Raw genomic sequence first — 22114 nt, forward strand, 5'->3', positions numbered from 1 at the left:
CTCATGAATATGTAGGGAGCTTTCTAGCAGGTGCACAGAGCAATAGAGTGAATGCAGAAGATACAAGAAGATACAAATGTTATATAATGTGATATGCCTCACTATTTTTTTTATAAGTAGTTCTCTTTCAAAAAATAGTTATGTTATGAACTAGATTTATTATTAGTAAACCAAGTATCAGACTTAACTATACTTTATAAGTATGTACCATAATTTTCAGCATATTAATTATGAATCACTAACAATGTGTTAAGCTCTTTAAGAAGTTATGATACCAAAATGCTTAGAAGATGACTATCATGGAGAGAGGAGAATCTTGGGAGATCTCTTAATAGGAATCATAACAACTCATATTTGATACCTAATTCTTTCAATCTTACAGAGATCACCTATTATTACTATAATACTTTCCTGTGAAGCTTATGGTAAGTGGATTTTGTCAAATCTTGGGATGCCTTCAAGACACCCTTTCTATTATTCTAATGCAAATTGCTTGTCTATTTGAAAGGAATTAATCTTGCTAATAAATGTGGCCTCTTTGTCTACCACCTAACAGTTTCCCTTTCTACCAAACTGCATATGCTTTGCTCTGCTTTCTGTTCTTAATTCTTACTAGAAACATGAATAAATGCAGTCGCCACTAACTGCCACAGCCTGGCTCTTTTACTTTCTTGAAATCTTCTCCACCAAATTAGTCCATTACATTTAAAAATTTGTTTATTTATATTTTATGCATATGATTCTTTGTATGGATGTATGTGTGCCTTGTGTGTACAGTGCCTGTGGACACCAAAAGATGGCATCAGATTCCCTGGAACTGGAATTGTCAGCCACCATGTGGATTCTGGGAACCAAACCCAGGTCCTCCGAAAGCACGGCAAGTGCTCTTAGCCACTGAGGCATCTCTTTAGCCATAATCCATTACTTTGGTCTTGACTCAGACTTTCAGGACATGGGCAAAATGTAGGTAGAGTTTTGGCTAGGCTCTACTAAGAATGGTTTCTTGTCCCATTCCCAATAAAGACTTCATTTCCATTTGGGCCTCCATGTCTTCTCAGCATTCTTGTCTTCTGAACTCCCACAAGAAGTGTCCACCAAGTCTACAGCACTCTAGGATTCCTCTAGGTTGTACCTCTAGCTGTGGAGACCAGCTCCTCAAGGTGGGCTCTACCTTCAAAAGTTTGCAGAAATGCCTTCCTTACAGGTAGTTTCAACAAATAGGGGCCAAATATCAAACATATGAATGTGTGGTTCACAACACAACAATAAGAATATGTGTATAACGATTCTATCAGTGCGTTTGTCACATTGGGCTTCCTGGTTATAGAGAACAGAAACTGGACTAAGGTCAAAGTCGGTCTCGTTACTGCTTCTGCACACTGAGATAAGAAAGGGAGTTACAGCTGTGTACTCAGACTTTGTGCCATCGAAGTCAGGGTCCCATGGCAGTGTTATCAGACCTTTCTCTCATGGTCTTAGCTCTATTCCCTGCTACTTCTGGGTACATCATCCTTCAAAGGGTAGGTGCTTTCTCTGTCTCCTGCCATTGCTTCCTATCTTCTATCCTGTTAGGGCATCTGTAGTCATCTTTACCCATGCATTTTCTAGTACTTGGGTTTTGTTCTGCATTACTCTTTTCATTGTCTAATTCAAACCCTGTGTGTGTGTGTGCGCGCGCTCATGAAGGCAATAAAACAGTGTTGAGTATCCTGCTCTCATACTCTCCCCATCCTGTCCTCAGAGGCAGGGTCTATCATTGCACCAAAGCCAGGTTGGTACCTACAAGCCTCAGTGATCTCGTCTCTACCTCCTACAATACTGAGGTGCCAGGGGCTTCTGCCACCATACTGAGCTGTTTATGTGCTGCTCCTTAGCACGGAAAGTGCTCATCAGCATCTCTAGCTCCTAATTCATATTCCTGAGGGAAAATCTGATCACACAAATGAAGTGTCTGTTTTCTGTATGAACTATCTTAGGGATTGTGCAACATCTGAATAGCTGTCTTTGGTTAGATAGTTCCCCAAGATTTTGCATTTATCATCCATGAAAGTATATAAGGTATAGAAAACAACTGTCTCCATATGATGAATCACTCGGAGCCAATTTCTTGAACAGGGGAGTGAGGTTGTAATACCTTGGAAGAACAATGTAGGCACACCATTCTGAGCCTCAGCTTGTTCAATACAAATATTCTTCCCTCTGTACTTAAGAGTAGAGAAAACTCTGAAAGACCATCTTCCAACATGACAGCAGCTGCAGCCGTTATTAGGTTGAGTGATCACAAACACATTTAAAAATCTTCCCTATTCCCACTTATTATTTATGATTTCTTTCACTCAAGATTACATCTGTGAGATGTGTCCATGGTGGTGCATATCAAAATTTTGCTCTTTTTTTATTGTTGAGTAGGATCATATAGTAAAAGATCATTCATCTATACATTTGTCTGTTAATGGAAATTTGAATTATTTCCAGTATTAAGATTTGAATAAAAACAGGGACACCATTATATATGCCTTTTGAAAATCATTATATTTGTGTGTGTGTGTGGGGGGGTATCCATGCATGAATGCACACATGTCTATAGAGGTTAGAGGACAACTTGAGGGGTCAGTTCTTTTCTTCCACTGTGTAGGCACTGGGGATTGAACTAGGGTCATTAGGTTTGGAGACAAGTGCCTGCTTAGACACCCCACTAGCCTTGAAAGCCTGTATTTGGTGTGTGTTATCATGTCATGGGCTCATTGTGTGAGTAATGTTTAACTTTGGAAGAATTCCCATTCTCTTCTCATGCTCCTACCAGCAATTAATCTGTGGTCCGGTTGCTTCATTATTGCCAACTTTGGTGATGTTGGGCTTTTTAAAATTTTATCTATTTGACAGTGTATGGTTATCTCACTGCAGCCAAATTTGTGTTTCCTTCCTTCCTTCCTTCCTTCCTTCCTTCCTTCCTCCCTCCCTCCCTCCCTCCCTCCCTCCCTCCCTCCCTCCCTTCCTCCTTCCCTTTCTCCCTCTCTTCCTTCCTTCCTTCCTTCCTTCCTTCCTTCCTTCCTTCCTTCCTTCCTTCCTTCCTTCATCCACATTTCCTTCCTTTTTTTCCTGTTTCTTGCTAATGCTGTTGGACCACTTGCCTTACTCCCTGAACTCCGTGGCCACAGTCAAATGGAGATGCTATTACTTAAAAGCAAGCACATCAAGAATGCACATGTACCTGCTCCAGGCAATTTGCACACTGAGTTGCCTTTATCCCTCTACAGTTGCAAGCACAATGGCAGACAGACTTCTACCACAGAATACTGTGTGAGTTTGTGTCTCATCTGTGCATTTTTTTCTTCCATTATTTAGCTGGATTTAGCACCAAGTAACTACTCTTTAGATAAAATCCTCCTGATAATTTATATGATAATACAAAGTAGAGCCTATTTCAGATTGCTTAATGCTTTGTCTTTAGAGCATGTCTTTCTTCAGAAGTGCTTAAAGCCTTGGAAGTTAATATTCACAACATCTTTGTGAAGTGGGTAGGAAGCTGTGGGAGAAGAGACTGGAATTCCAGAAAGCAGAAAAACTTATTCCAAATCTCAAAGTAGATCACCTCAGTCTGTCACTTGAATCACAGCCTTTGCTCCAGACCATCTGTAAGTAAGCAAAGCAACTTACCTCTCATAGGGTGATAAAGGTTCAAATAAAGTCAGGTTGCTTCACAGGCTGATATAAAGTTAATACAGATCCCCGCCCCATCTTTCAGCGTAGGAAAGCTATCATGAGCCCAGCCTTGGAAAATCCCTGTGGATGTGTGCACTGATGGTTGTAAAGAAAACTAGAGTCATTCTGCCCCGCAGAAAAAGATGTGTGAGAATTCAGTAATGTAAAAAGAGCAAATTTCAAAGAACAATGCACCGAATCTCTCCTCTCCTGCACACATAAATATTTTCAAATAAAGAAGACTCCAGGTTTTGAGAAAAACAACAAAGGGAGAAATAAGACCCTTAGCAACAAAGAAATAAGACACCAGTGTTCCCGGCTGCTCTCTGCATCTGAACATACTGCATATTTAAAGAGCTGCTCTAAAGTAATACATCTGATGCTTAGCAACTGTGTCAGAATCCATACACTCAAATCGGTGCTTTCTTTCCTCAAAGAAGGCATCTTTGGGATGTGGTGCATCTACTTCAATGTCACTTTGTCACCAATAAAAATATCTAGGGGGGAGAGGGAGGTGGCTATTTTGAGTGTCTTCGTGGTTTTAGGAAGACACTTCCCAATGTCTTCACAAGTCTGTCCCTCCAGGAACTAAATTACTTCAATTACTCCCTTGACATTTATTGCTAGGCCTTGGGCTTGATATCTTCAGTCCCTTCTTACTCCAAGTCTCAGCTCAATCTGGATCCTCGGAGTTATTAAAAAAGGTTTTTATTTATATTTTTTACTTTTATTTGTGTGTGTGTGAGAGAGAGACTCTGCTGTGTATGTGTAAGTAGGTGCCCAAGGGGGCCATAAGAGGGCATGGACCCACACATGCCCCACCCACACCTGGAGTTACAGGTGGTTGTGAGCTGCGGGACCCAACTCAGAGCACACAGAAGAGCAGCAGCACGCTCAGTGGAGCCATCTCCGCAGTCTACCCTGTGTTTTTATTTTCCTTCTTCATTGTCCCATACTACGTGTACATATTTATGGAGGAAAGCGTGTGATGATCCAGTTGGCTATCACAATTCATAATGATCAAATATGGTTATTTAAATTTCTACCCTTACATGTTTGTCATCTGCTGTCAGAATCTTCAGTATTCCCCCTCTGTTCTTTATAAAAACAATAAACAATAAATGGTAAAGTAAAGCTACCCTTCTGTGTTCCGAAGTACTCGCATGTGGAGTTCAAACAATGTAGCTAGCTAGGGCTTGGGAGATGGCTTATTAGGTGCAGCGTTTGCCTTACAAAGTACAAAGTGCCGAGCTTAGGTCCCTGGCACTCAAGTAAAACGTGAGTCACTGTAGCTTGTACATATAGCCCCAGTGCTTAGACAAGGGGCAGAGACAGCAGGACTCATGAGGCTTGCTCTCAGCCATTCTAGCCAAATTGGTGAGCCCCAGGTTCAGTGAGAGAGCTTGGTTAAAAAATAAGGTGATGTGGTGTTTGGATATGCTTGGCTTAAGAGGAGCTGCACTGTTAGGAGGTGTGGCCTTATGGAGAAGGCGTGGCCTTACTAGTGTCACTGTGGAGGTGGGGTTTTGAGATCTCATATATATGCTCAAGGCTGGCCAGTGTGATCCAGAGCTACCTCCTTGCTGCCTGCAGAAGACAGTCTCCTCCTGGCTGCCTTTGGATCAAGATGTAGAACTCTCAGCTCTTCCAGCACCATGTCTGCCTGCATGCTGCTATGCTTTCTGAAAGGATGATAATGGACTGAACCTCTGAAACTGTAAGCCAGCTCCAATTAAGTGTTTTCCTTTATAAGAGTTGCCTTGGTCATGGTGTCCCTTCACAGCAATGAAACCCTAACTGAGACAGGTAGGAAGCAATTGAGGAAGGCATCTGATGTCCATCTGTGGTCCACCTGTATGTCTGCACACATGTGCAAAGACACATAGTAGTTATCCAGGTGTGGTGCTGCACACCTGGGAATCCCAGCACGTGGGAGTTAGGCAAGAGGATTTGCAGTTCAAGACTACCCCTAGCTGTGTAGAGAGATCGAGGTTAGCCTGGACTTTTGAGCTTCTGTCTCAAAAAACGAATGAACAAATGAACAAACAAACAAAACAAAACAAGAAAACCTCAAAAGCATCACCAATCCCACCCCCAATAACAGAATGTGCTGACATCTTTATTTTAAATCTTTTGTAGGAGAAGCTCACTTATGCTTGATGTATCTCCAACAGCTTTAAAGTGTTTGCATCATGAAAGAACAAGTAATAATACTTGATAAGTAGAAACAATAATGACTCTTGCCTACTTGTGGGACTCTTGTCTTCCTACTGGGTTCTCCTGTCCAGCCTTGATGTGATGGTCAATGCCTGGTCTTATTGCAGCCGTTTATGCTGTGTTTGGTTAATGTCCCTAAGGGCCTGCTCTTCTCTGAAGGGAACAGGAGTGGGATGGATCTGGGGAAGAATGGAGGCATGTCGGGTAGGTGGGGGTAGGTGGGTCTGGAAGGTTGGGGATGGGAGGGGAAACTGTGATCAGGATATAATATATGAGAGAAGAATTTTTAAAATTAAAATATAGTATATTTTTACTGGTATTAGAAATATTGGGAGTCATCAATTTATTTCCCTACTTGCTTTTTGCCTGAATTAAAATAGAATAAGGCTCTGTTTTCCAAGCCTGGGAAAACAGGTTACAGCAATGATGAGAGCAGAGAAGCTGTGTCCTACTGTAGAACCTTTACACAGTGTTCATTCACTGGTTTAAGTGGAAACCCTAGGACATCCATTTCAAGGTTTCTCATGTACGATTCACCGAAAGGATTGAGATAAAGATGTAAACCCACCTTCTTTAATGAAACTGCTCAGGGTTAGTTCCAGGCTTTAGAGGTATCTAAGAGAGCCCAGGAGTTTACCACATGCTGTGGAGAAGACGGTAAGATCAGACTGGATGGGGAGGGCAAGACAGCCATGATGGAAGGGGGTCTGGAGGTCCAATTGGCTCTGATTTTCTCTACATCTATAAGGCCAGATCATAAGCACACAGTGGGTGGAGGAGAAAGGAAAGACGGGAAGTTACATTGTTGTTTTCCTTCTGTAGGTACACCTAGCTCAGGCTTTCCCACTGGCAGGGAGAAAACAGAAAAGGCAACATGTTGAAGCTTTCTAGCTGTGTCCTGGAAATCTTAAAAAGGAAGCCAATTTCAAAAGGCACAAGAAGGATTTATGATTTCAGGAACGTCTGTGAGTCCTTTTATTAGACTGCCACATCACGCTTTCCCATCTTTATGCTGGCAACATTTCTCAGCCCTTTTCTGGATTTTTTTTATTTCTTTTGGTCATAGTGGGCACCCATGTAACAAAGAGATAAGAATGGTAGGAAGGGGCTGGTCGACTCAAACTACACCTGTACATTAGCAGCAATGTGATTCTGCTAAGGGCTTCTCTCATGCAGCCATTGAAGGAGTCTTGGATTGCTTCTGACAAGTCTGTTCTTTAGGAGTTGTCTTTGTCTTTTTGATGGTCTTTGGAGGGTGTAAATCAGCATCAGCATCTAAAGGCAAAAGCATGCTGGCCTTAATAGTTCTACAGAAGTTATTTGGACACTGGGAGATGGCCCTGGGGATATGGCTTGGTCATCAACTCAGTAAATGGTGTAGGCCTTTTCAGGGCAGCTGCATAACAAGTATTTCATAGTCACTAACTTATGAATATGAAGCTCTGGAGGAGCTGGTCCAGTGTTACCTGCTTTCCCTAATTTCACCAAGCTGGTGTTAATGGCCATCTCCTCTGTATTCCAACAGAAGCAGGCAAGAAGAGGGAGAACTTAGCTAGCCAGAACTCTGAATGATTTTAGCTATGCACACACACCACCACCACCACCACCACCACCACCACCACCACCACCACCACCACCATTCCCCAACAAAGCACTTGGTAATATGGAAACTTATCTGCATTGAGCTACATGTGCACCCTTCCTTAAAGAAAGGCCGATGGTCACTCTGACCCATGGCATCTTTGTGGTCAAATGCTAACGTATCTTGGATCGAGGGTCCATGGGCTGATGCAGCCTAAGCTAATTTTGAGTGCATGCCCACAAGGTGAATTATATTCTCAAAATTAAAATGTAAGGAATAAAAACTATTTACCATTGTATGCCTGTGCATAATTGGGTATTCGTATGATCAAAATCAAGTTCAACACGGGAAAGGGCATGCAGAATGAACAGAGGCCGACATAACCCAAGCCTGTCTATCCAAATAGAAAACCACCCTTAGCCTCTCTTAGTAATCAGCTCAAACTCACAAAGGCCAGCCTGGACATAGCATGCATGCTCCTGAGGCTGGACATAGCACACATGCTCCTGAGCACTCAGGACCCACTGACGACTCATGATATAACTACTCTGAACTTCTGAATAAAATTCTTTTCTACTCTACTTTTGTGTGTGCTCCTTCAGGGCCAAGAAGTGGGAGTGGGTGGGTAGGGAAGCAGGTGGGGTAGTGGAGGGTATAGGGGACTTTTGGGATAGCATTTGAAATGTAAATGAAGAAAATACCTAATTAAAAATTGGAAAAAAAAGTGTGCGTGTTCACATGTGCACATGCCACCATACATGTGTTGAGGTCAGCAGACAATTTGCAGGAGTCAGTTCACTGTGTGGGTCCTGGGAATGGAACCCAGGCCCAGGGATCGAACCCGCACCGTCATGCTTGGATGCAAGCTTCTTCATCCACTAAGTCTCCTGACCCGGTCCTTTCTCTCCCTCTTAGTGACATGTTGATGTTTCCCGAGTGCTACACAAAACTAACATGGGCACTTAAAAAACTGTCCCATGTTCCACTGACGTTTTCTGCCTTTGGGTTCCTGATAGTGAAGGGAGGTTGAAGAAGAGAAGCCCATATGTGAAATGCCTCCCATATCCTCATGTGTTTACATACTTGGTCCCCAGCTAGTGGCATGGTTTTTTTTTTTTTAATGGCTTTAGAGCTTTGAGGAGGTGGAGCCTCACTGGAGGAAGTGTGTCATTGAGGGAGACCCTTGAGACCTTGAGACCCTGTTCCACTTCCTGTGTACTCTGCTTCTGGACTGCAGACACAATGGGATCACCTGTCACATTTGCTTCATGCCAATCACTGTGATGGGCATCACCCTTAAAATATAACAGGAAACGAACTCTTTCCCCTTAAGTTGCTTTCTGCCGGGTATCTGGGCCGCTGCCATCAGAAAAGTAACAGAAGTACCCATTTATTGGTTACAAATGTAATATGCTTTCCCAGGGCTTGCTTTGCACTTACCTCTCAATGGAATCAGACGTTAATAGGGCTGATTGTTGAGTTGTTGAGTTGAAGTATGAACACACACACACACACACACACACACACACACACACACACACACACACACACACTATCTCCTCTACTCAATGCAAGCTTCATTTAGGTTGTCAGCTTGACTGAATTATTGAATTGAAAGATAGATAGATTGGTAATTCATACCCTGGGTGTTCTGTGAGATCAGCTCAGAGAAGATTGACTGAGGAGGAGAACCCAGCCCAGCCTGAGGAGGCCCCATCTGATAGGACAGAGGCTTACATGGAGCAAAAGGGGAAGGGAAGGAGCCAGGAAGTGAGGGCACTCTCCTGCCCACCATGAGGGAACATTGGACAGTTTCTCTCTCTCGTGCCTTCCCTCCACAAGGTCCTGCCAGACCATCAAGGCACCAGCCCAGCTTGGGCTGAAACCTTTAGTTCTTCGGGCCAAAGTAAATTATTTCTGCCTATATTGTTTGCACAGACATTTTACCACAGTGATGAAAAACCGACTTACACACAAAAATGCAAGGTTAATGAAAAATGTAAAAAGCCAATGGGAGCAAAGGTCTAGTCAAGAATGAGACTCTCTGGCCATGTGGGGGTCAGTCCCTCATTCCTCAATCTCCACTGGAGGTTCTGATGGGGGTCAGATGAAGCAAATCAAGTTCAAATAAAGGGAAATTAAAGGTGTGTGAATCTCACGACTGGCCTGCTTTTCTGAACTCGGAATTCACCCTCCTACTGTTCAGTGCAGTGATAAATCACCCAAGCCTCGTCTCTGCATTCAGGCATCAGACATGGTTGTGCATATGCATATATGCAGGCAAAATACTCATACACATAATGTAATAATTCTAAAAATTGAGAAAAAAAGTCTCAATCTGTAGTTTATAGGAAGCCAAAGTCTCTCCCATAGTTATTCTCCCATGCTGATCCTGACTGAAGCACCTTTCATTATATTGTGATGGTATTTTTCAAAATACCTTCTTCTCCAAACCATTATTTCATTTGCTTATTGCCCCCATCTTAGAAGGGCCTTAGGCATCAGTCACTTGGTAGTGTTCTAGTCAGACTAGCATCACTGTGGCTGGGGCAGGAGGGAAGCAGGTCTGAAGGAGGAAGGATTTACTTGGGCTTGAAGAATCAGAGTTCTCAGTAAACAGTTCTTGGTGCCATTGCATCTGGGTCCAGATTGAGGCAGCAAGAGCAGGTTGAGAGGCCACTTACCTCATGCAGCCAGGAATAGGAGAGAAAGAAGAGAATAGAAGAGGTGTTGCCATTGCTGTAGCAAACCAAGGCTAGTTCAGGCCTTTCTGCACATAGCTATTTCTTGTTCTGCACCTCTGCCATGCTGTGCTACAAACATTGGCCAGACACATGGACAGATGGACAGACACACAGACAGACAGAGACAGAAAACAGACAGAGACAAAGATATAGACAGAGACAGACAGACAGACAGAGACAGAGAGAAAGACACACACACACACACACACACACACAGAGAGAGAGAGAGAGAGAGAGAGAGAGAGAGAGAGAGAGAGAGAGAGAGAGCCTTGCTAACACCTCTCCTATTCTCTTTGGGTCCAGCATGTGAGATGGTGCTGTCCACATTCAGAGCAGATCTTCTTTAGTCAATCATCTGTAGACGATCCTCAGACAAGCCTAGAAGTGTGTTCTGCAAGGCATGTCAGCACTCCTCAATCCAAGTAAGTTGAAGCACCACAGTGGATGAGGTACCTGAATCTGGGGAAGTAGGAAGTGACTCATCCAGATCCACCTTTTCATGACTGGGAAGAACAAGGTGAGAGTTCTTCCTTTGTGGGTACTATGGTGTGAATGCTTTCCTTCAGAACACACATTTGTATTTAATCAGCAGTGTGTCAGTATTAAGAGCCAGGGCTTCAGCGAGGACCTCATGAGTAGAACCATGACCTAATGAAAGAGGCAAACATGGAAGCCATCAGTGTCTTGACTGTGGAGTTCTCAGCCTCCAGAACTATCAGAAATAAAATTCCATTGTGTATAAATTAACCAGTCTCTGGAAAATTGTTACATCTGCTTATCTTAGTCCATTTTGTGATGCTAGAATACCAGACATTGGGCAGTTTACAAAGAAAAGGCATTGGCTTGTTCAAGATCAGGTGGCTCCATCTAATTGGCTTCTGGTCAGGGCCAGTGTTTGTAGCACAGCATGGCAGAGGTGCAGAACAAGAAGTAGCTATGTGCAGAAAGGCCTGAGCTAGCCTTGGTTTGCTACAGCAATGGCTTTAGAGTCATAGACTGTGGGTTCTTAAACTTTTTCCTTTCTCAACCCTTTCATGCAAGCAATTCTTATACAATACTAGGCATATAAACAGGTTAAGTATGTATGTAAGACATGGGTTTACTGACAAATCATAGGGAAATTTCTATCTATCTATCTATCTATCTATCTATCTATCTATCTATCTATCTATCTATCTATCTATCTATCTATCATAAGCCACCATGCAGGTACTGGGAACTGAATTTGGCCCCCTGTAAGAATACAAGTGCTCCGAACTGCTAAGCCATCCTTCCCGCCTCTCTCTGCCCCAAACTCCTAAGTAATGAGTTTTTATGAAGCTTGGGGCAGCGATTCAAACAGCAATTTTGAAATCAAAATATAGCACAGTACCATCGAAATATATGCTAATTTGATACTTACATGCTGAGGAATGACAGTAGGAAAATAGTAGAAGTCTTTGTTTTCTGTAATTAAACCATTATGTTTTCATAAGAGCAGAGAGCTTTCCAGGTACAATAAAGATGCTCCCCTTGTGGCTGAGCTTCAATGCGTGTCAGGCCGCCTTTGTTGGCGTTTCCTGGTGGAGGGGGATCAGCATGCACAGTAGAGTGCGCATGTCACGTGGTTAGAGTTGAAGCATCAGTGACGTTCCATGATACATGCATAAGCATGTACATGTCCATGATACATGTACATGTCCATGATACATGCATAAGCACCGTCGGAGAGTCCAGACTCATGACATGCTTGACTCGGGGTTCGGAAACTCGGGGTTCACTATTGCCTCTTTCCCCTGCTCCCCAAGAGTCTGTCATGTGACCTCATACAGTCTACAGAAGTTTTGTAGAGGACTGTATGGAACTAAGTTGATGGCAGCACCATTAATCTTTTCTTAGGTTGGTGACTTTATGATACAACCACCTCCCAGGAGATCCTGTCACTCAAAGTTCCCACCACCTCAGCACTAACTCATTGGAGAACAAGACTTTTGTCTAGGAAGCCTTGGAGTACAAACGCATTTTAACCAGAGCCCAGAACAAATGGACTGAGCAAACGAGCCACCTCTCAAGATGGAGTTGAATTAAATAGAGTATAACTTACAGGCAAATGATAGAGAACGAAAAATATTATCATTAAGAAAAATGAGTTAAAAGTGTTTATTTCTTCTACTTTCATATATGTATGTATGTATATGTATGTATGTAGTGTGCATGTGTATATATGTATATGCTTTGTGCATGTATGTGCTCACATGTAGAAACTCAAGAAGTCGATGGAAGAATCATCCTCCATTGCTCTCTACTTTATTCATTGAGACAGGGTCCCTCAATCAAACCCAGAGCTCACCAACATGGCTAGTCTCATCAATCAGGTGGCTTTGGGCATTCATGTCTTTTCCTGGAGTTAGAATTACAGAGGAACCACTCGACCCACTCAGCACTTAATGGGTTCTGGGAATCTAAATTCGGGTTTTCATGCATGCCTGGCAACCACTTGAACCACTTTATTTATTTATTTTTTAAAATTTCTTTTTTTTATTAGATATTTTCTTTATTTACATTTCAAATGTTATCCCAAAAGTTCCCTATACCCCTCCCTCAACCCCCCGCCCTGCTCCCCTACCCACCCACTCCCACTTCTTGGCCATGGAGTTCCCCTGTACTGGGGCATATAAAGTTTGCAAGACTAAGGGGCCTCTCTTCCCAATGATGGCTGACTAGGCCATCTTCTGCTACATATGCAGCCAGAGACATGAGCTCTGGGGGTACTGTTGAGTTCATATTGTTGTTCAACCTATAGAATTGCAGACCCCTTCAGCTCCTTGGGTACTTTCTCTAGCTCCTCCATTGGGGGCCCTGTGTTCCATCCTATAGATGACTGTGAGCATCCACTTCTGTATTTGCCAGGCACTGGCATAGCCTCACAAGAGACAGCTATATCAGGGTCCTTTCAGCAAAATCTTGCTGGCATATGCAATAGTGCACTTGAACCACTTTAATCCCAGAAAAATGTTTAAAAGACTTTATTTGATAAGGGTCATAATTTAGTTGGAAGAGTGTGTAGTGAACAGTGTTATTTTAAAATTTATATACTTTTTAAATCTTTTTGTGCATTTATTTGAGTACACATACACTATACTTTTCCTATAAAGGTAGTTGTTTTTCTCATTTTATCATGTGTGTGTGTTGGGGGGGGGGGTTCCAGGGACTGAGCTCAGCTCATAAGGCATGGGAACAGACATTTCCACCTGCTGAAACATCTCACTGGTTCTATACATTGATACAGCCCTGGTATTTTAATTAGACAAAATGGACAACTTTTGTTTGACTCTCAAAGTCTTCATGGACTTTTGTGTCAAAGGAGAAAACGTGTAGTGCCCAGCAACTGAGTTTCTCTGTCCCCATGGGTCCCTCGTGTGATTAAGAACTTAGATCCCAGCCCCTGCTGCAGGGAAGTTCCGCTATCTGATGGGAACACAGAGTGAAGGCAAATTGGAAGCATGACCATGCTCCAACCACAGAGTGCCTGCTTCTGCTTCCACCATGACATGAGCACAGGGAAGAAACACCACCATGGGGCACTGATCAACATGGAAATAATGTGCTAATACGCCAGGCCATGTGGCTCGGTCCTCACCTCATTTCAGTTCAGAGATTTCATTGTAAAGTCATGTGCAAGCATGAACAAATGGGTAGTTTGGCCACAGTTAATGGATTTGAAATCATTATTAATTTTTAGCCCTATAAAAACATTGATTTAGAGGAACCTTTATAACATTGAAAGTGCATTGTATTTAGGAGTAATTAGCATCCTCTAATTAGGAAGAATTACCAAGTGCTTTTCTCTCTTGGCTCTGCGGAAGCTAGCGCAGCTGCATGCAATTTAATCACAAAGGAAACAGCTTGTGTTTTATGTTGAATCTGCCTTTAATGGATTAAAAAATATTCTTTGGTATCCTATTTTATAATTAAAAGATACATTTGAGTCACCAGTGTTAGAAAACGTGATTAGCCCAAATGCCATTAACCCTATGGGTCAGACCTTTCTCCTAGATGCACGCACACATACATACATACTCATGCATGCACACACAGACACACACAGACACACACAGACACACACACACACACACACACACACACACACACACACACACACACACACACACACACACGGTGGGAGCATAGGAAGTTGATCTGTCTGTCCATATGCTCATGAAGCTGTGTGTCTTAATACTGACTCCGCTATTTTTATTCCTCCATACGACTCCCATATTTTCATGTGCACTTAGGCTCAATGATGCTCTTTGCTAACCAGAGAGGCGTGTAGGCAATTGCTGGGTATGAAGATGCTGACATTTTCTGAATTTCGAATGACAAATGACATGCTCCTGTCAGCTGACTATAACGCAGCAACATATGGTGCTTCTGATGGTGGGTGTTATTTCAAAGTTTGCAAATCACACCATGAGAGAGTCCCTCTGCTGGGCTCCTGGAATACTTAGCAACTGTGAATCTGAAATGACAGTACAGAGAAAGCACTAAAAAGAAAAAGAAAAAAAAACAAACTCCCTCCACCTTGTTGACAAGAAGGCGGTAGAACTCCGAATGAGTGAACGCTTCATTGATTCTCACAGGTGGAGGGGTTGCGATGTCAATCTATTGAGAGAGGAAGCCTTGTGCTTTCCTTTTAGAAAAACTAGGAAATGGTCTAATTTCTTACATTAGCCTACAAATTATCACATTTCAGGGAAAGCATAAAAAAAAAATCCAGGGACTGACAATTAGAATAATTGTTAACTATGGTACAGAAAAGCTTGGGAATGGAGTCTTGTTATTTCAGGGTGTAGAGAAAGTTGACAAAAAGTGTGTTCATCCCCCATTTGAAAGATAACATCAAAGACTTGGAAAGAGAGTATCCCCTTTACTTTTCGAAGGCTTGGAAAGAAAGTATCTATCCGCTGTTGCAACCAGCCCAGTTTACCTAAAACAACCCTGTCCCGCTCTTTCCACCGGGTGCTTAGTTTCTTTAATAGTGTCCACATTCGAAGCATTTCCAGCACGGCAGAGTAACCCATCAGAAATGCAACAGAATTAACTCGCTGTCTGCTTCCATTTCAGCAATTTCACACAAAGCCCTCCCTAGACCACGGCCCAGGGCTCCTGCTTCTGTCTGCTCCTCCTGAGAATCCAAGCCCTTCCAGTGTTCCTTATCACAAACGAGACTGATTTATGCATAAAGAGTACACAGAAACTACCAGTGAGCAAGGATGGCATCTATTTCCCTCAGTTAAGCAACCCGTTTCATTGACCTTCCTCGATGCTTTCAGTAACTTTACCCCCAAATCAATGAATTCTGAGATTTTTTTTTTCATTCAAGAAATGGAAATTGTCCAGTAGCCTGAGGAACCCTGGGACGGATGCCTTTAGATAGTCTAGGTTCTTAACTTCACCGGTGTTAGGGGTAGGTCCAGGTGATGGCCGCAAACAGCAACAATCTAAGAAGAATGTCTGAATCAAATCACACGTTCACTCACTCGTCTGTCTTGCTTTTGAGTCATTAGAAAAGGAACGCTTTTCCTCAGCATACAATTAACCTGTTCAGAGCAACTGAACAAGAGAGGCTTGTGTGTGTGATTGCTATTGTTTATGTCTTTAAAAAAGTAATTCAAACAGGAAGTGACGGCGAGCCATAGTGTCGTGCTGCGAAGAGGCTGCCTATACAGACTGGTTATTTGGGGCCGAGCAGAGCAACAATGGTTGCATGCCAGGTACCCCTCACCATGATCTCAGGACTCAAAGCAATTCCCCAGCTTGTCTTTGCACAAATACGAAACAGGCATTTCTTCTGTGTGCATGTCTTAGGGGGAAAAAAAGGCATTTTGTATCTGTACGGACCCAATTATCAGTTTGTTGATTCTAAGCGGCACACAAATCTACTCTCTCTTCTCACTGAATGACGCATGCCTCGCCGAATGGCACTAGCCTGACCTTGTCAATAGAGGGCGCCGAAGGAACAACGTGTCTCTTCTGGATCAGCTTCAGTTAAGTTGGTATTTGTGGAACCTCCCTCTTGGACTCTTCTTCCAGCTCTGCAAATGCTAGTTTGAGACAGCTGTGGCCTTGCTGTCCCTCAGCAAACGTCTCTGACATTCAGTAAACCCCATCATGTGCTGTCCCTCAGGCCTGGTAGTCAGGATTATTTGCACACATGTATTATTTATTTAGGTGCTTTGCTTCTATCCTATACGAAGCTGAGGCTTTCTGAATCTGTTATTGCTGTATAGCTTAGAGATTCCAGATATTCCTATCTTCCATTGTGGTTAAACACTTTTACACTTGATCTTAGACAAAAGGCCAAGAAGTGATGTGTTAAACACTTTTAATACATAATATTCTTATTAATTCTTGATAACTGCAGATAATGTACTTTGATCGTATCTTCACTCTTCTCCCTAACTCCTTTCAGATCTGCCCCCACCCTGTTCATCTCCGTGTCCTTTTTATTATTACTATTTTTAAAATAACCCACTGGCACAGTTTATGCTGGCCATAATCTCCTTGGATTGGGCATCCATGGTCAACTTATCAGGGCCACAACCTCATTAAGAAGTGACTCTTCTTTCCCCCAGACTGTCAACTGTCCTCAGCTACGTATGGCAGCTCATGATCCCTCCCTCTCCCCATCCAAACTGGAACACTTACTGGCTTGATCTTGTGCAGATCTTGTACAGACAACTGAAGTATAATTTCTGGTTTCCTTGGAGGCTCAGTTGTCATGTAATTTTTTTTTTTTTTCTGGAAGCTGGGTAATGAGAGGATGTTTTCCTGAAGCAGATACATGAGAGGATGTTTTCCTGAAGCAGACACATGAGACGATGCTTTGATGAGGCAGACAGTTGAAAGGGCGCATGATGTTTGAAAGAGTATAAATAGAGCCCAACAGACTGCAAATGATGCTCTTGCCTTGCTTCTTCTTTCAAAGTTTTGCTGGTCTATACTGATCTTCACTTGCCTTGACTTCATAGAGAGAAACTTGCCAAAGAACTTCTCATGGTTATTCTGGGTGCTTCTGTGGACTTGTACCAAATTGGTGGAGCTTCATGGTTTCTTCTGGATCGAGCTGCTGCTACTGATATGTGTTTGCTGATTGGACCAGGCTGCCGGTACTGATTCAAGTCTAATGTTTTGGACTAGACTATTGACGTCCTGACAACAAAGACTGGTACCATCTCAAAGGACTACTTCTAAACAGGCTTTCTTCTCTACCTTTGGTTGGAGGGCTGGAAGAAAGGTTGAAGTATTTAAGAACCCTTAATTAAGTAGGTTTTGAAACATCTAAGCCTACAGGCAGCCATGGCAGCTATGAGTCTGCATGTACAGCAGCCCTGTTTCCAGAATACATTGTTTCTCTGTGTTTTTCTCTTACTCTTGCTCCTTCTTCTGTGATGGCTCGCTCTGCTACAATTTCCATTGCTGTGATAAACACAACAACGGAAAGCAACTTGTGGAGGAAGGGGTTTATCTCACTTATACTTCCAGGTAACAGTTTATCACTGAGGAAAGTCAGGGCAGGATTCAGCTGAGCGGGAACTCGGCTGAGGCAGGAGCTGATGCAGTGGCCATGGAGGAGTGCTGTTATTGGCTTGTCCATGGCTTGTCCAGTCTGCTTTCTTACACCATCCAGGACTATCAGTCCAGGGGTGGCACCACCCACAGTGAGCCCACATCAGTCATCAATCAAGAATATGCCCTACAGACTTGCCTACTGGCTAATCTTATTAACTAATTTAATTAAGAATCCTTAATTCTTGATTAAGATTCCTTCTGCCCAAATGACCCTGGTTAGTGTCAGGTAAACACTAACAGGTGTGTGTGTGTGTGTGTGTGTGTGTGTGTGTGTGTGTGTGTGTGTGTATGTGTGTGTTTGCCCCTCGAATGGAATTCAACCACCACAGCAGATGAAAGACAGGTGGCTCTTTGACAAGATTTAGTGAATAAAAGTGCTCTGTGCAAAGGGCGAAAAGACTCTACTCTTCCAGATCCACTGTTAACATCAAGGCAATGAGCTTGCCAGAGAGAGAGCTTGGTTGGCTGTGAGCCAGAGTCTCTCTGGACCCTGCAGCTCTATAAACTCAATTGGCGAATGGCTATGTCTCAAGGTCACGCCCTCCTCCTGGAAGAGCACACAGGTAAGCAGTCAGCAGGAAGTAGGAGTGGATGGTGGGAATCTGCTTTTGTGATGACCACTGAGGTCAGAAGGCCTCCTCTGTTGACTTGGGCATGGGCTGGGATCTAAATCTGCATCACTTACCTGATTGTCCCGAGCAGGGTAAAGAAACACTGTATCCAGTAGCTCTGTTTACACAGCACATCTAGTGACATTTTATAACAGGTAGTGACTCCAGCAAAGAAGAATGTATCAAGGTTTTTAATATAAGAAACAACAATAGCAAGGTAAATAGAACTAAATGCCTGGACACTTTTAGACATTGCTCAATGTCACAAGTATTTCCAGGTCCACATGTCATACTTCCTGTGTGTGTTGTTCCGAGTGGTTCCTGCGTATTTGCTCACGCCGTTCTCACAGAGGAGGCCTGAGCACCTGAGTGGCAGAGCTGGCTTTCCAGTCTCTTCTGGTTCAGGACCTTCACCCTCCATTGTTAGGGGGAAAGTTCCCTCAAATTATATGATAACCTTTAGTTCCCTTATCTATTAACAGAGATAATACTTTTTTTTTTACATGATATTCTAGACAATCTGGAACTTGTTAAAACTTTAAGAAAAATTTTGAGATTTAGCTGTTTAAAACTTGTATGTATGTGCCTGAATTTCTGTGCACTCAGTGCCTGCGGAGGCCTGGAGAGGACACTGGATCTCCTGGGACTGGAGTTACAGATGGCTATGAGTTGCCACGGGCCTGCTAGAGGGGTGCTGGGAATTGATATTCTGGTCTCCTGGAGGAACAGCTAGTGCTCTTAACCACTGAGACATCACTCCATCTTGTTAAACGTTTTAATTCATGTTTTGCCATTACTTATTATATAGTCATGATTTATACTTTTTAGATGTTTTCCCCCAGGTAAGCAAAATGTCACTCACCTGGTGGTGCGTGATGTTCTGAAAGCAAAGGACAACTACATCCCCTGGACTCAGGACTATGGAGTGGAGGCAAAGTCAGTGCCGGCCACTGTCAGAACTTGATAAGCAAGGTGCTGTGTGAGCTTCCGGCCTGCTTTATAATAGCTGGATATATTAATAGATGCCTATCTGAATAGTCATCTTAGTTTTACAATCCTCAATTTACTAAACAGATCAAGGGCTGCAAAGCTAAGCAGTTACTGTTGGATCTGAGATGAACCTTTCGGCCCCCCAAGCCCTACACAATCTTTGTCCATATGGGATGAAGTAAGATGGCCCCTTGGGTGATCTATTTCTCCACCTGCTTTTAAGGAAAGGGAGAGGAGAGGATAATATAGAGTAATGGCCACACTGTGGTGTTGTGCATTGAGCAAACACAATAATGTGCTACTCGGGCATAAAGCAGGCACTCCAATTCCATCTTACTGTTCTCAACGTTCATGAACATGAATATACAAATACTCTAAATGGAAGGCTCCTTTCTTGGGGTTATTTAGTGAAAAGGCTTCATAAAAATATTTCTGTAAGAGTGGGGTCTTTTATTGGCCTAAGCTGACTCTGATGCTACCCTTCGCTCTTGGTTGGGGTGGGGGATGCTAAGAAATTTAGAAAGATGGCCGTAACTGTAACACTTAGGCATTGCGGGTTGGTAACCAAGGCAACTTTTCCCATTTTTGCATTCAGGCTTTCCTGTTGATTATCTATTGTAATGCCAATAATCGCAGCTGAGAGGAGTCACTGTTTGTTGTGGAGACAATTAGTACTTGAAATAAAATAACTTATTTGCCTAAATTGGGAAGACGCGGAGTCGGACTGGGTCTCTCAGGAACAAGCTGCGCTGTGCAATAAGACTGACTGGTACCCCAGCAGCCCTCAGAGAAAGCATTCTCCTCTCACGTGACTTGAGGTCTTATTGGTGTTTATTATGGTGATGGTTGAAAACCTTCCGATTCTTCTTAGATTGTGTTGGGAAATAGCTTAGTACATGCACACCTGCAAGAAGGTGATACTGAATTTTCATTGATACTGAATTTTCATTGATAGGCTTATTCACACTGCTTATCTTTACATGTAACGCTTCATTAAAAACATTTCCCCCAATTACTGTCATAATTGCTCTCCACTCTACTAAGACTGTATGTTAAAGTACTATTTCTTTTAGTTCCAATGTTACCAGAAAGCATGTAGTCTTTTAACTCTGTACCTATGCCTTGTCTTCATGTACAGCTTTGTGAATGAAAATCACCATTTGTATTATGACCATTAACTGAAAAAATATTACCAGTGTACCCACAACTGTCAGAAAGTCTTCATATGTGTCTGAAAACCATTAGTCCTCTAAAGACAGATACGTTTTCCTTTGAAACAATTTTTTTTTCAGAGTCTCATTTACTTCTGTAACCTGTTCTGGTCAAACAGTGAATAGTTTTCAGAGCCTGGAGATCCTCCTGCCTTGGCCTTCCAAGTGCAGAATTTACCAGTATGGGCGCCACCACACCCAACTGGAATCATGAATTTTTCTCAGCCCCCTTTCCCATTGTAATGGCTGGGCTCTAAGAGAATAGCCTGCACTTTGTCAAACTACATCAATAAACGAAGAAGAAAAGGTCTTTTAAATTCAGTGATAAAAGCCAGTCCGAAGCCACATTCTCCAATCAGCTTTAACAGTCATAAAGCTGTTGGATTGATCTCCATCTGTCTATCTTTTCCATCTCTAAATTGGTTCTGAATTCAACTGGGACAGAGGGATGTTATTTATTGGCTGTTCCCAAACTCCTAACATATGTTTTCCATATCGAATGTAGTTGATAAGTAGTAACTGTTGACAAAGTCAGAATGTAAATTCCACCGGTGCAGCGCCTGAGCTTATCTTGTTCACTGCCATTTCTCTGCACATAAAAGTTGTTAAAACCAGAAAAAAAATAGTTCAGATCACAAATATCCCCACTCCTATTTCAGAACGCTTTATATTTGGCTGCTTACATTAAGACTACCACCCCCACCCCCCAAAAAGGACTCAGTTTGGGATTTCACTAAGAATGAGAGCTGTCGACACTCTGCTGCTCTTAGGCTCAATGACAGACAATAAACAGCAAACACTGCACAGAGGACATTTCATACTCAGTTCTGTTTGGACTCTTAGCCAAGACCTACGGGACACAGAGGATTCAAGGACATAAAACGGTTCAAAGCAGAGCTGGAACTCACGTCTTATTGAGCACGAAGCAGTTTCATGGTAATGTCTCCTGAACCATTGCTTCCAACAAAACATAGATCATGGAGGGTATCAAAACGTGGGACCCTGGGCGTCACATTTTCAACATGGTAAGATGATTCTTGTTACCAACAACAATGGACTTTCAAGCCAGGCAGTGGTGGCGCACACCTTTAATCCCAGCACTTGGGAGGCAGAGGCAGGTGGATTTCTGAATTTGAGGCCAGCCTGGTCTACAGCATGAGTTCCAGGACAGCCATAGCTACACAGAGAAACCCTGTCTTGAAAAAACAAAAATAAATAAATAAGTAAATAAAAAATAAAATAAAATAAAAAGAATGGACTTTCAAATTTGTATTTTGATCCTCTCTAGAAAAGAACCAGAACTTGGCAGTGAGCACTCTAGCTGGACTGAGGACTCGAACCAAGCAAGAGACAAACAGGATGCTTAGAACTACACTGGAAGAGAGAAATCCTGAGATACTTCCAGAAGAGAGGACTAAAGATAACCATGGTGTATTTAGAGAAAAA

General features: G+C 42.7%; 1 long non-coding RNA gene across 2 annotated transcripts; it reads left to right on the plus strand.

The window, feature by feature from the left end:
* Nucleotides 1-383: 383 nt before the first annotated feature.
* Nucleotides 384-12348, plus strand: Gm38552. 2 transcript variants are annotated; one of them, XR_869526.2, is made up of 4 exons: nucleotides 5438-5906; nucleotides 6742-6884; nucleotides 10549-10667; nucleotides 12124-12348. It is a non-coding gene; the product is annotated as a predicted gene, 38552 (long non-coding RNA). The 2 variants fall into 2 exon arrangements; XR_869527.1 differs by lacking the exons at nucleotides 5438-5906; nucleotides 6742-6884 and adding an exon at nucleotides 384-425.
* Nucleotides 12349-22114: the final 9766 nt, after the last annotated feature.

The sequence above is a fragment of the Mus musculus genome, chromosome 6 (assembly GCF_000001635.26).
Source record: "Mus musculus strain C57BL/6J chromosome 6, GRCm38.p6 C57BL/6J".
Lineage (NCBI taxonomy): Eukaryota > Metazoa > Chordata > Mammalia > Rodentia > Muridae > Mus > Mus musculus.